Below are 12938 nucleotides of genomic sequence, written 5' to 3'. Positions count from 1 at the left end.
GTTATGGGACCTCTCTCCTCTGCCTGGGTGCCTGGGCCTAAATATGTGACAGTGGCCTGTTCCAGTGGTGGGTGACGTGAAGCCTGATTCTCTGCTATGACATGAAGACTGATTCTCTGATGACATGAAGCCAGATTCTCTGTTACGGGACCTCTCTCCTCTGCCTGGGAGCCTGGGCCTAAATATGTGACAGTGGCCTGTTCCAGTGGTGGGTGACGTGAAGCCTGATTCTCTGCTATGACATGAAGACTGATTCTCTGCTGACATGAAGCCAGATTCTCTGTTACGGGACCTCTCTCCTCTGCCTGGGTGCCTGGGCCTAAATATGTGACAGTGGCCTGTTCCAGTGGTGGGTGACGTGAAGCCTGATTCTCTGCTATGACATGAAGACTGATTCTCTGCTGACATGAAGCCTGAATCTCTGTTATGGGACCTCTCTCCTCTTCCTGGGTGCCTGGGCCTAAATATGTGACAGTGGCCTGTTCCAGTGGTGGGTGACGTGAAGCCTGATTCTCTGCTATGACATGAAGACTGATTCTCTGCTGACATGAAGCCAGATTCTCTGTTAGGGGACCTCTCTCCTCTGCCTGGGTGCCTGGGCCTAAATATGTGACAGTGGCCTGTTCCAGTGGTGGGTGACGTGAAGCCTGATTCTCTGCTATGACATGAAGACTGATTCTCTGCTGACATGAAGCCAGATTCTCTGTTACGGGACCTCTCTCCTCTGCCTGGGTGCCTGGGCCCAAATATGTGACAGTGGCCTGTTCCAGTGGTGGGTGACGTGAAGCCTGATTCTCTGCTATGACATGAAGACTGATTCTCTGCTGACATGAAGCCAGATTCTCTGTTACGGGACCTCTCTCCTCTGCCTGGGTGCCTGGGCCTAAATATGTGACAGTGGCCTGTTCCAGTGGTGGGTGACGTGAAGCCTGATTCTCTGCTATGACATGAAGACTGATTCTCTGCTGACATGAAGCCTGAATATCTGTTATGGGACCTCTCTCCTCTGCCTGGGTGCCGGGGCCTAAAAATATCTGACAGTGGCCTGTTCCAGTGGTGGGTGACGTGAAGTTTGATTCTCTGCTATGACATGCAGACTGATTCTCTGCTGACATGAAGCCAGATTCTCTGTTACGGGACCTCTCTCCTCTGCCTGGGTGCCTGGGCCTAAATATCTGACAATGGACTGTTCCAGTGTTGTGTGACGTAAAGCATGATTCTCTGCTAGGACATGCAGACTGATTCTCTGCTGACATGAAGCCAGATTCTCTGTTACGGGACCTCTCTCCTCTGCCTGGGTGCCTGGGCCTAAATATCTGACAATGGACTGTTCCAGTGTTGGGTGACGTAAAGCATGATTCTCTGCTATGACATGCAGACTGATTCTCTGCTGACATGAAGCCAGATTCTCTGTTACGGGACCTCTCTCCTCTGCCTGGGTGCCTGGGCCTAAATATCTGACAATGGACTGTTCCAGTGTTGGGTGACGTAAAGCATGATTCTCTGCTAGGACATGCTGACTGATTCTCTGCTGACATGAAGCCAGATTCTCTGTTACGGGACCTCTCTCCTCTGCCTGGGTGCCTGGGCCTAAATATCTGACAATGGACTGTTCCAGTGTTGGGTGACGTAAAGCATGATTCTCTGCTAGGACATGCTGACTGATTCTCTGCTGACATGAAGCCAGATTCTCTGTTACGGGACCTCTCTCCTCTGCCTGGGTGCCTGGGCCTAAATATCTGACAATGGACTGTTCCAGTGTTGGGTGACGTAAAGCATGATTCTCTGCTATGACATGAAGACTGATTCTCTGCTGACATGAAGCCAGATTCTCTGTTACGGGACCTCTCTCCTCTGCCTGGGTGCCTGGGCCTAAATATCTGACAATGGACTGTTCCAGTGTTGGGTGACGTAAAGCATGATTCTCTGCTAGGACATGCAGACTGATTCTCTGCTGAGATGAAGCCAGATTCTCTGTTACGGGACCTCTCTCCTCTGCCTGGGTGCCGGGGCCTAAATATATGACAATGGACTGTTACAGTGGTGGGTGACGTGAAGCCAGATTCTCTGCTATGGCATGAAGAGACTGATTCTCTGCTGACGTGAAGCCAGATTCTCTGCTATGGGACCTCTGTCCAATTGATATTGGTTAATTTTTATTTATTTTATTTTTATTTTTATTAATTTCCCTATCCACATTTGTTTGCAGGGGATTTACCTACATGTTGCTGCCTTTTGCAGCCCTCTAGCTCTTTCCTGGTCTGTTTTACAGCCTTTTTAGTGCCGAAAAGTTCGGGTCCCCATTGACTTCAATGGGGTTCGGGACGAAGTTCGGGTCGGGTTCGGATCCCGAACCCGAACATTTCCGGGAAGTTCGGCCGAACTTCTCGAACCCGAACATCCAGGTGTTCGCTCAACTCTAGTAACAGGGAATTATGGTTTGATTCCGGAGAGGAAGCCTGAGAAACGGTTACCACATACAAGCCAGGCAGCATGTGCAAAAATTTCCTATTAGGTATAATTAGGTGAGGGCCTGCAGATGAGCTGACCCTGTAAAAGATTTTAGGTCGCGGGCCTGCAAGCGAGCTAATCCTGTAAAAGATTTTAGGTGCGGGCCTGCTGGTGACCTTACTTTCTAAAAAATTATATGCGAGGGCCTTCAGGTGATCTAACCCTGTAAAAAGATTGTAGGTGAAGGCCTGCTGATGAGCTGATCCTTTAAAACATTATATGCGAGAGCCTGCTGGTGAGCTGACCCTGTAAAAGATTTGAGGTGCGGGCCTGCTGGTGAGCTGACCCTGTAAAACATTTTAGGTGAGGGCCTGCTGGTGAGCTGATCCTCTAAAAAATTATATGCGAGGGCCTTCAGGTGATCTGACCCTGTAAAAGATTGTAGGTGAAGGCCTGCTGGTGAGCTGACACTGTAAAACATTATATGCAAGGGCCTGCTGGTGAGCTGACCCTCTAAAAATTATATGCCAGGGCCTGCTGGTGAGCTGACCCTTTAAAACATTGTATGTGAGGGCCTGCTGGTGATCTGACCCTGTAAAACATTATATGCGAGGGCCTGCTGGTGAGCTAACCCTCTAAAAAATTATATGCGAGGGCCTGCTGGTGAGCTGACCCTTTAAAACATTGTAGGTGAGGGCCTACTTGTGATCTGACCCTGTAAAACATTATATGCGAGGGCCTGCTGGTGAGCTAACCCTCTAAAAAATTATATGCGAGGGCCTGTTGGTGAGCTGACCCTGTAAAACATTGTAGGTGAGGGCCTGCTGGTGAGCTGACGAATGAGCGACAAATAAGCATTTTGATATGATGGAAGAGGAGAAGGAAGATGAGAAAAGGAAGATTCAACCATATACCCTTGTTTGTGGTGGAAGGAGTGCATGGAAATACAGTGTATTCAGTACATTATAAACAACACAATTAAAGTGCCTTTATGTTCATCAGCTTTCCTAAGGTGGAGTCGATAAGTCATGGTCAATCCAGGCCTTATTCATTTTTATAAGAGTCAACCTGTCAAAGCATTTTCAGTTGACAGGCGGATACGCTTATCTGTTATAATGCCACCAGCAGCACTAATTACCCGCTCAGACAAAACGATGGTGGCAGGGCAGACCAGCACCTCCAAGGCGTAGAGCGCCAGTTTGTGCCACGTGTCCAACTTGGACACCCAGTAGTTGCAAGGCACTGAGGAATCATTGAGGACGCTGACACGGTCTGCTATGTACTCCTTCACCATCTTCCAAAATATTTCCCTCCTTGTGACACTAGACCGCGCATCAGTGTGAGGGTGCTGGTGGAGTGTCATGAAACTGTCCCAGGCTATGGAGAGTGTTGTCCTGCTTCTGTTGGAACTGCTGTGTGTTGCCCTTGTCTCCCCTCCTCGGTTGGCCAAGGAACTACGGACTCTGCCGCCAGCGTTGTCAGATGGAAATTTTTGGGAGCAATTTTTCAACAAGGATCTTCTGGTATTGCACCGTTTTGCTCGTCCTCTCCACCAGAGGAATAAGAAATGAGAAGTTCTCTTTGTAGCGGAGGTTGAGAAGGGTGAACAACCAATAATCCGTGTTGTTTAAAATTATATAATGCTCAGGTCGAGGGAAAGGCAGCCTAACATGAAGTCAGCAATGTGTGCCAGAGTACCAACCGGCAAGACTTTGCTCTCGTCATCAGGAGGATCACTCTCAATCTCCTCATCCTCTTCCTCCTCTCCTGCCCAAAATCACTGAACTAGTAGATAATAAAGGGTAGGTATTGCATAAATGTCACTTAAGCTAGTATAAATACCCTTAAAAAGTCACTTTTAATAATGCATTTAAAAAGTATACCCACAAACATACAAACAAATATTAATCATTAATTGATAAAAAGATAAGGTGGGAGATGGATGACCCAGTAGGACTTAGGCACATAGGAAAAAGTTACCGCACCACGGTTACTCACAATACTGTTGATGGAATATAGGTGGGGGTGACGAATAACCAATTAGGTCACTTCAGGTTCTCCAGGTGAATGGTAACACTTTGGATGAAGGCTTGGATTATCCAGGGTGGTAATCAATCAGTTATTCCCAGGATACCAATTCTGTGCTCTTCAGAAATGCCGGCAGGGGCGGGCTGGGATGGGGGGCAGGGAGGCAATTGCCCCCCAGGCCGCCCTAAACGGGCACTGTCTGAGTCTGAGCACCGGAGGACCAGGAAGCAGTGAAGGCTTTGTACTCACCGCTTCCTGGTCCTCGGCTGTGCAGGGCTGTGCACAGGCTTAAGGCGCTCTGTGACATCACGCTGTGCGCAGCCTTGCACAGCCGACAGCAGATGCAGATAGCTTTGGAGGAGAGGAGCAGCAGGCCGGCAGCGTCCCGGAGCAGGAAAAGTGTTTTTTATTTTATTTTATATTTAGGCTGATGGGCAATGGGGGCTGATGGAGAGGTTTCTGGGGTCTGATGAGAGGCACTGGGGGGCAGATGAGAGGCATTGGGGGCAGGTGAGAGGCACTGGGGGAAGATGAGAGGCACTGGGGGCAGATGAGAGGCACTGGGGGCTGATTAGAGGCACTGGGGGCTGATGGGCACTGGGGGCTAATGGAGAGGCTGCTGGGGGCTGATGGAGAGGCACTGGGGGCAGATGAGAGGCACTGGGGGCTGACGAGAGGCACTGGGGGCTGATGAGAGGCACTGGGGGCAGATGAGAGGCACTGGGGGCAGATGAGAGGCACTGGGGGCTGATGGAGAGGCTGCTGGGGGCTGATGAGAGGCAGTGGGGGAAGATGAGAGGCACTGGGGGCTGATGAAAAGCACTGGGGGCTGATGGAGAGGCTGCTGGGGGCTGATGAGAGGCACTGGGGGCAGCTGAGAGGCACTTGGGGCTGATGAGAGGCACTGGGGGCTAATGGAGAGGCTGATGGGCGCTGATGAAAGGCACTGGGGTAGATGAGAGGCACTGGTGCTGATGAGAGGCACTGGAGGCTGATGAGAGGCACTGGGAGCTGATGAGAGGCACTGGGGGCTGATGAGAGGCACTGGGGGCTGATGGAGAGGCTGCTGGGGGCTGATGAGAGGCTCTGGGGACTGATGGAGAGGCTGCTGGGGGCTGATGAGAGGCACTGGGGGCTGATGGAGAGGCTGCTGGGGGCTGATGAGAGGCACTGGGGGCTGATAGAGAGGCTGCTGTGGGATGATGAGAGGCATGGGGCTCTTATCTGAGGTCTGATTGGGGTCATTCATATTGGGGTCTGAGCTGAGGTCTGATTGGGGGTCTGATCTGAGGTCTTATTGGGGTCTTATTAACATTGGGGATCTTATTGGGACTGTTAGCTGAGGTCTGATTAACATTGGGGGTCTGATTGGTGGTCTGACCCGAGGTATAATGAAAAATATTTTTTTTTATTGTCCCCCTCTAAAACCTAGGTGCGTCTTATGGGCCGGTGCGTCTTATAGGGTGAAAAATATGGTACTTGCTTGCTCCTCCTCCCGATCTCCCCTTCCCCTTTTGTACGCCGCGCGGCGTCACACAGAGGCACTGCAATGCTAGGGTGAGCCCCGGTCTCCTTCCTGAACTGCAGAGTGTTGCCCACTTCCAGTCCTGAAACCAGCTGCCCAGAGCACTGATCCTGAGCCTGCTGGAGTCTTCAGAACTGTAAGTATTTACAGTAATTCACTGTAAGGTATATTATATATATTACTTGTTTTATGTGAGTAAGGGTGCTGGGTGGTTGGAGAAGGGGAGGGATGGAGAAGGGAGAGGGAGGGGTGGATGGAGGGGTTAGTAGTACATTTGTATATTTGTCTTGCTTCATAACATCAATATCCGTTATAAAACAAGGAAAAAGTGGGCGTGGAACATCACTATCCGTTATAAAACAAGGAAAAGGTGGGCGTGGATGGTGAGCTGATTTGGTGGTGCAATGGGCCACTTGACTTGATTTGCCCCCCAGGACTAAGGCTGCCAGCCCTCCCCTGAATGCCCGACAATTTTGATGAAAAAATGGATAAATACACATCCGCTAATAGGCAATTTGGGAAGCTATCTCTATCAATCTACACTCTCCCTGCCTACAAGCGGACTCATCACTCCGAAAGGGGCAGCCCCACTCCTCGGTGGCTGTGCCCTGGTATTAGAATCCCTGCCTATAAAAGATATACCAATGGTTAAATAGTCTATAATAAGGATAAGTCCTTATAGTGTCCCGTCTCCAAGATCACAAACACCCCAAAGCGTTTCCCCAGCTAGAATGCTGCGGTTCATCAGGGGAGAAAATCAAGGAAGCACAATGGCAAGTGGCAAGATAATGGCCAATGTAATGGCCTGCGGCGCACATAGGGGGACGCGGACTTATTAGGTTAGTGGGTATTTAAACCTGCGGCAGCAATCTATGCGCGCCGCAGGGCATTACATTGGCCATTATCTTGCCATCTGCCATTGTGCTTCCTTGATTTTCTCCCCTTATGAACCGTTGCATTCTAGCTGGGGAAACGCGTCGGGAGTTTGTGATAGTGGAGACGGGACACTATATGGACTTATCCTTTTTATAGGCTATTTAACCATTGGGATATCTTTTATAGGCTGGGATTCTAATAACAGGGCACAGCCGCCGAGGAGTGGGGCCACCCCTTTCGGAGCAATCACTCCACTTGTAGGCAGGGAGAGTGTAGATTGATAGGGATAGCCTTCCAAATTGCCTATTAGCGGATGTGTATTTTTCAAATTTTTCATCAATATTGTCCGGCATTTCTGAAGAGCACAGAATTGGTATCCTGGGAATAACCGATTGATTACGACCCTGGATATTCAAAGCCTTCATCCAAAGTGCTACCATTCACCTGGAGAACCTGAAGTGACCTCATTGGTTATTCGTCAACTCCACCTATATTCCATCGACAGTATCATGAGTTTCAGCGGTGCGGTAACTTTTCCCTATGTGCCTAAGTCCTACTGGGTCATACGTCTCCCACCTTATCTTTTTATCAATTGATGATCCTCTTCTGCCCACCCACGCTGAACAGATGGAATTAAACTTTCCTGGGTACTGCCCTCTGTAGCAGAGGCAACCGTCTCCTGCTCCTCCTCCTTCTCCTCCTCCTCTTCATTGTCCAATTTGCGCTGAGAAGACGAACTGAGGGTGGTCTAGCTATCACCCTGTGTAATGTCTTCCCCCATTTCCACCTTTTCCACATGCAAAGCGTCCTTAATTGTGAACAGTGAGCTTTTGAGTAGACACAGAAGTGGGATGGTTACACTGATAATAGCGTTATCGCAGCTCACCATCTGTGTTGATTCCTCAAAGTTTCTTAAAACCTCACAGAGGTCAGACATCCATGCCCACTCCTCGCTTGTGAATAGCAGAAGTTGACTGGAAAGGTGACGACCATGTTGCAGCAGTTATTCCACTACTGCCCCCTGCTGCTCACAAGGCCTGGCCAATATGTGGAACGTCGAGTTCCAGCGCGTGCTCACGTCGCACAACAGCCAGTGAGCTGGCAATTTCAAGAGCTGCTGCAGCGTTGACAGACCGGCTGAAGCTGTTGATGACTTGCGGAAATGTGCACATACGCGGGCAACGTTCACCAGTAGCTCAGGTAAATTGTGGTAGGTTTTGAGAAACCGCTGAACCACTGAGTTTAAGAAGTGGGCTAGGCATGGGATGTGTCTGAGCTTGCCAAGTTACAGCCATTATCAGACACAACCATGCCTGGTTGTAGGTTGAGTGGCGAGAGCCACAGCTTAGTCTGGTTTCTTATCCCCTGCCACAGCTTTGCGGCCATGTGCTGTTTGTCCCCTAATCATATCAGCTTCAGCACGGCCTGTTGTCACTTCCCCACTGCAGTGCTACACTGCTTCCAGCTACCGACTGATGACTAACTGGTGCTGCACGCGGGTAATTCAGAGGTGGAAGTGGAGGAAAAGGAGGCGGAGGAGGAGAAGCGGGGGTTGGAGCCACTAATGTAGGTGCTGGCGGAAACCCTGATCGATGTAGGGCCCGCAATCCTTAGCGTCGGTAGCACCTGTGCCATCCCAGGGTACGATTCGCTCCCGGCCTCCAACATTCACCCAGTGTGCCGTCAGAGAAATGTAGGGTCCCTGGCTGAATGCACCACGTGTCTCTGGTTAAGTGGACCTTCCCAGTAACAGCGTTGGTCAGGGCACGTGTGATGTTATGGGACACATGTTGGTGTACTGCGTAATGCGGACGGCCTGCTGTGCTCGCTCGGCTTTCCTCCTTCCCAGGTTGGGTCAGTGACTTCATCGTCCACCACCTCCTCTTCCTCTTCCTCACTCTGCTCATCCTCCTGACTTGTTGACCTATCCACTACCTCAGTGATTGTGTCTCATCCTCCTCATCAACCTCTTGAGACAGTAATTGTCATTGAGTTATTGCCAACTTTGTCTCATCATCATTTACCTCATTAAACAGTAGTTGTTGTTCCCCACCGTCATCTTCTTGTGATTGTTGATGATCAAGAGTTTGGGAATCAGGGCACAAGATCTGTCCTTTTTCAAGCTTGCTAGGCGAGTAGGCCAAATCAAGGAATGGCACTGAAAAGAGCTCCTCAGAATATGCGAGTATGGGATCACTTGTTTGTCCAGAATCTCCATGTTGGGGGAAGGAGGATGAGGGTGAGGATTGGGTTGAGCAGACTCTTGGCTACTGAGACTGGACTTGGTGGAAGACAGGGTGGTGCTTAACGACTGGAAGCATTATCTGCTGCAATCCAACCGACCACCTGGTCGCACTGGTCTGACTTCAAGAGTGGTGTCCTGCACCGCCGTGCAAACTGCGACATGAAGCTAGGTATCGTGGATGATTGTTTTTCATGTGCTCTGTCAGCAGGCACAGTTTCACCACTCCCAGAGCCAACGCCTCTGCGAACACCATCAGCATCACTGCCACTGCCCCGTCCCTTACTGCTCGCCTTCTTCATATTAAATGTTATATATGATTGAAAGTCTGTCACACGTACAGTAGTGTAGAATTTGGAAGTGTATGCACAAACAAATTTAAAAAGGTATTTGGGATGTGGAAACGTCACACAGAAGATATCCCGCAGACAATGTCAATGCTGTCACCAGCGGCTAATAAAAAATTACAGGGAATGTCACAGGCATTTGGGATGAGGAAACGTTATACAGGAGAGGTACCACCGGCAATATCACTGTCCTCAGTGTCTACGCAAAAAAGTACACTGTATGTCAGATACATGTTTAAAGCGCACACGTTACACTGCAGATGTGGCGCTGGTAATGTCACGATGAGAAGCAGACACCGTCTATTGAAAAAGTACACTGTATGTCAAAGCTAAATTTTTTAACCACCCACGTTACACTGGAGATGTGCCCCTGGTAATGTCACTGTCAGAATTGAAAACAGTCTATTGATAAAGTACACTGTGTGCCACAGATACATTTTTTAACCGCACACGTTACACTGCAGATGTGGCGCTGGTTATGTCACTGTCAGAAGCAAACACCGTCTATTGACAAAGTAAACTGTATGTCACAGATACATTTTTGAAGAGCACACGTTACACTGCAGATGTACACTGGTAATGCCACTGTCAGAAGCAGACACCGTCTATTGAAAAAGTACACTGTATGTCACAGATACATTTTTTTAACCGCACATGTTAAACTGGAGATGTGCCCCTGGTAATGTCACTGTCAGAAGCGGACACGTCTATTAAAAAAGTACACTGTATGTCACATAAATGTTTTCACTGCACAAGTTACACTGGAGATGTGCCCCTGGTAATGTCACTGTCACAAGCAAACACCGTCTATTGAAAAAGTACACTGTATGTCACAGATACATTTTTTAAGCGCACACGTTACACTGCGGATGTGGCTCTGGTAATATCACTGTCCGCAGCAGACACCGTCTACAGAAAAAGTATACTGTATGTCACAGATACATTTTTTCACCGCACAAGTTACACTGGAGATGTGCCCCTGGTAATGTCACTGTCAGAAGCAAACACTGTATATTGAAAAAGTACACTGTATGTCACATACATTTTTGAAGCGTACACGTTACACTGCAGATGTGGCCCTGGTAATGTCACTGTCAGAAGCAGACACTGTCTATTGAAAAAGTACACTGTATGTCACAGATACATTTTTGAAGCGCACACGTTACACTGCAGATTTGGCCCTGGTAATGTCACTGTCAGAAGCAGACACCGCCTATTGAAAAAGTACACTGTATGTCACAGATAAATTTTTAACCACACACGTTCCACTGCAGATGTGGCGCTGGTATTCACACTGTCCGCAGCAGACACCGTCTACAGAGAAAGTACACTGTATATCACAGATAAATTTTTGAAGTGCTCACGTTACACTTCAGATGTGGCCCTGGTAATGTCACTGTCCGCAGCAGACACCGTCTACGGAAAAAGTACACTGTATGTCACAGATAAATTTTTTCAGCGCACACATTACACTGCAGATGTGGCACTGGTTATGTCACTGTCGAAAGCGGACACCGTCTATTGATAAAGTACACGGTATGGCTTCATGCACATGGCCGTTGTTTTGGTCTGCATACGAGCCGCCGTTTTGGCGGCTCGGATGCGGACCCATTCTCTTCAATGGTGCCGCAAAAGATGCGGACAGCAATCCGTCTGCTGTCCGCATCCGTTGCTCCGTATATTAAAGGCTGCCCGTGCCGTCACACACAATAGTCCATAGGGTCTGTAAAGTTTGAGCTATTTAGCACAGTTTGAGCTTAAAAAAAGATATTGCGGCTTCCATACACAATAGTCCTAAAAGGACTTTGGGGTCTGTTAAGTTTTAGCAATTTAGTGCAGGTTGCTGCTGCTATTGCTGCTGCTACACACAACAATAGTCCATAAAAGGACTTTTGGGTCTCTGAAAAGTTTTTTAAATAAAATTATTTATATTTCACTCCCTACACTGTCTGTCCCTTCCTCAGCACAGCTCTCCCTGACTAAGAATGAGCCGAACATGCGTCATCGGGTGCTATTTAGCACCTGATGACGCGTTCCGGCAAGCCAATCACTGTAATGCCAGCAGCCAACATGGCTACGGCATTACAGTGAGGGCAGTACTTACCTGCACGTTTATTGGCTGCATAGCAGCCAAGAAACGTGCGGGGCGGAGACTCGAACATTGCGCTCAAGCACATGCAGTATTCGGCCGAATACCGCCATGTGCCGAGCATCGAGATGCTCAAGCCGAACAGGTGTTCAGCCGAGCATGCTTGATCATCACTAATTCACTATTGATTAGTCCTACACATTGGCTTAGAAGAATTTTAGCCCATTCCTCTGTACAAAATAGCTTCAACTCTGTCGTGTTGGTGGGCTTCCTCCCATGAACTTCTCGCTTCAGGTCCTTCCACAACATTTCCATTGGAATAAGGACAGGACTTTGACTTTCAAAAACTTTATTCCTCTTTAACCATTCTTTGCTTGAAAGACTTGCATGATCAGGGCCTTGCTGCATGACCTACGTTCTCTTGAGATTCTGGACAGATGTCACTGCTAAAAGGGGTTCTCCTGTAATTAATAAAATGGAAATACTTAAATATTATTTTAATATAAATATATTCTCAAATACCTTTTATTATTTATAATGGCTCGTTTCGTCTGGGGAGCAATCATCAGGGGAAACAAAATGGCCTCTTTCCCACAAAACCTGTCCTGATCACACATGAGAACAAGTTACTTTACAACACTGAGATAAAGAGCTGCCTCATTCTCTTTACTTGTCAGGGATTATGATCCTGAATACAGATGATAAGAACTTTAGCTGAATCTCTGGGGAATTTAGTTCATGAGTAGACATGAAGTACAGAGAGGACGGACAGGACAGATAGTGGTAATGTGGGGGTGTGGTAATGGAGACTGTAAACAAGTGCTGCTGCTCATTAGCCACACCTCACCCTCCTCTCATGTCTCCTCATCATCTCCATTCCCACAGAGATCATGATTCCTGACAAGCACAGCAGAGAGGAGGATGAGGCAGAACTATGGCTCATTGTGGTGAAGTAACTTGTCCTCCTGTGTGATTAGGACAGGTTTTGTGTGTACTGATAGGACGGTGGCCATTTTGTTTCTCCAAATGATTGCAACCTAGACAAAACAAGAAGCCCTTCTAAGTAATGAAAGGTATTTGTGAATATATTTATTATAAAATAATATTTAACAATTTTCTTTATTTTTTTATTCCTGGAGAACCCCTTTAATTCTGAATTAATTGTCTCATGAATGCTCGCAAGCCATCCTGGCCAAGATGCATTAATACAGGTCCAAACCATGATAATCCCACCACAGTCTTTAACAGATGAGATGAGGACTTAGGTATGCTGGAATGCAGTGTTTTCCTTTCCCCAAACATGACTCTTCGTATTTGAACGAAAAAGTTATATTTTGGTCTTACCCGTGAACAAAACTGTTTTCCACTAGGCTTCTGCCT

Source organism: Bufo bufo, chromosome 4 (genome assembly GCF_905171765.1).
Source record: "Bufo bufo chromosome 4, aBufBuf1.1, whole genome shotgun sequence".
NCBI classification, from domain to species: domain Eukaryota; kingdom Metazoa; phylum Chordata; class Amphibia; order Anura; family Bufonidae; genus Bufo; species Bufo bufo.
This window is presented reverse-complemented; position numbering follows the sequence as displayed.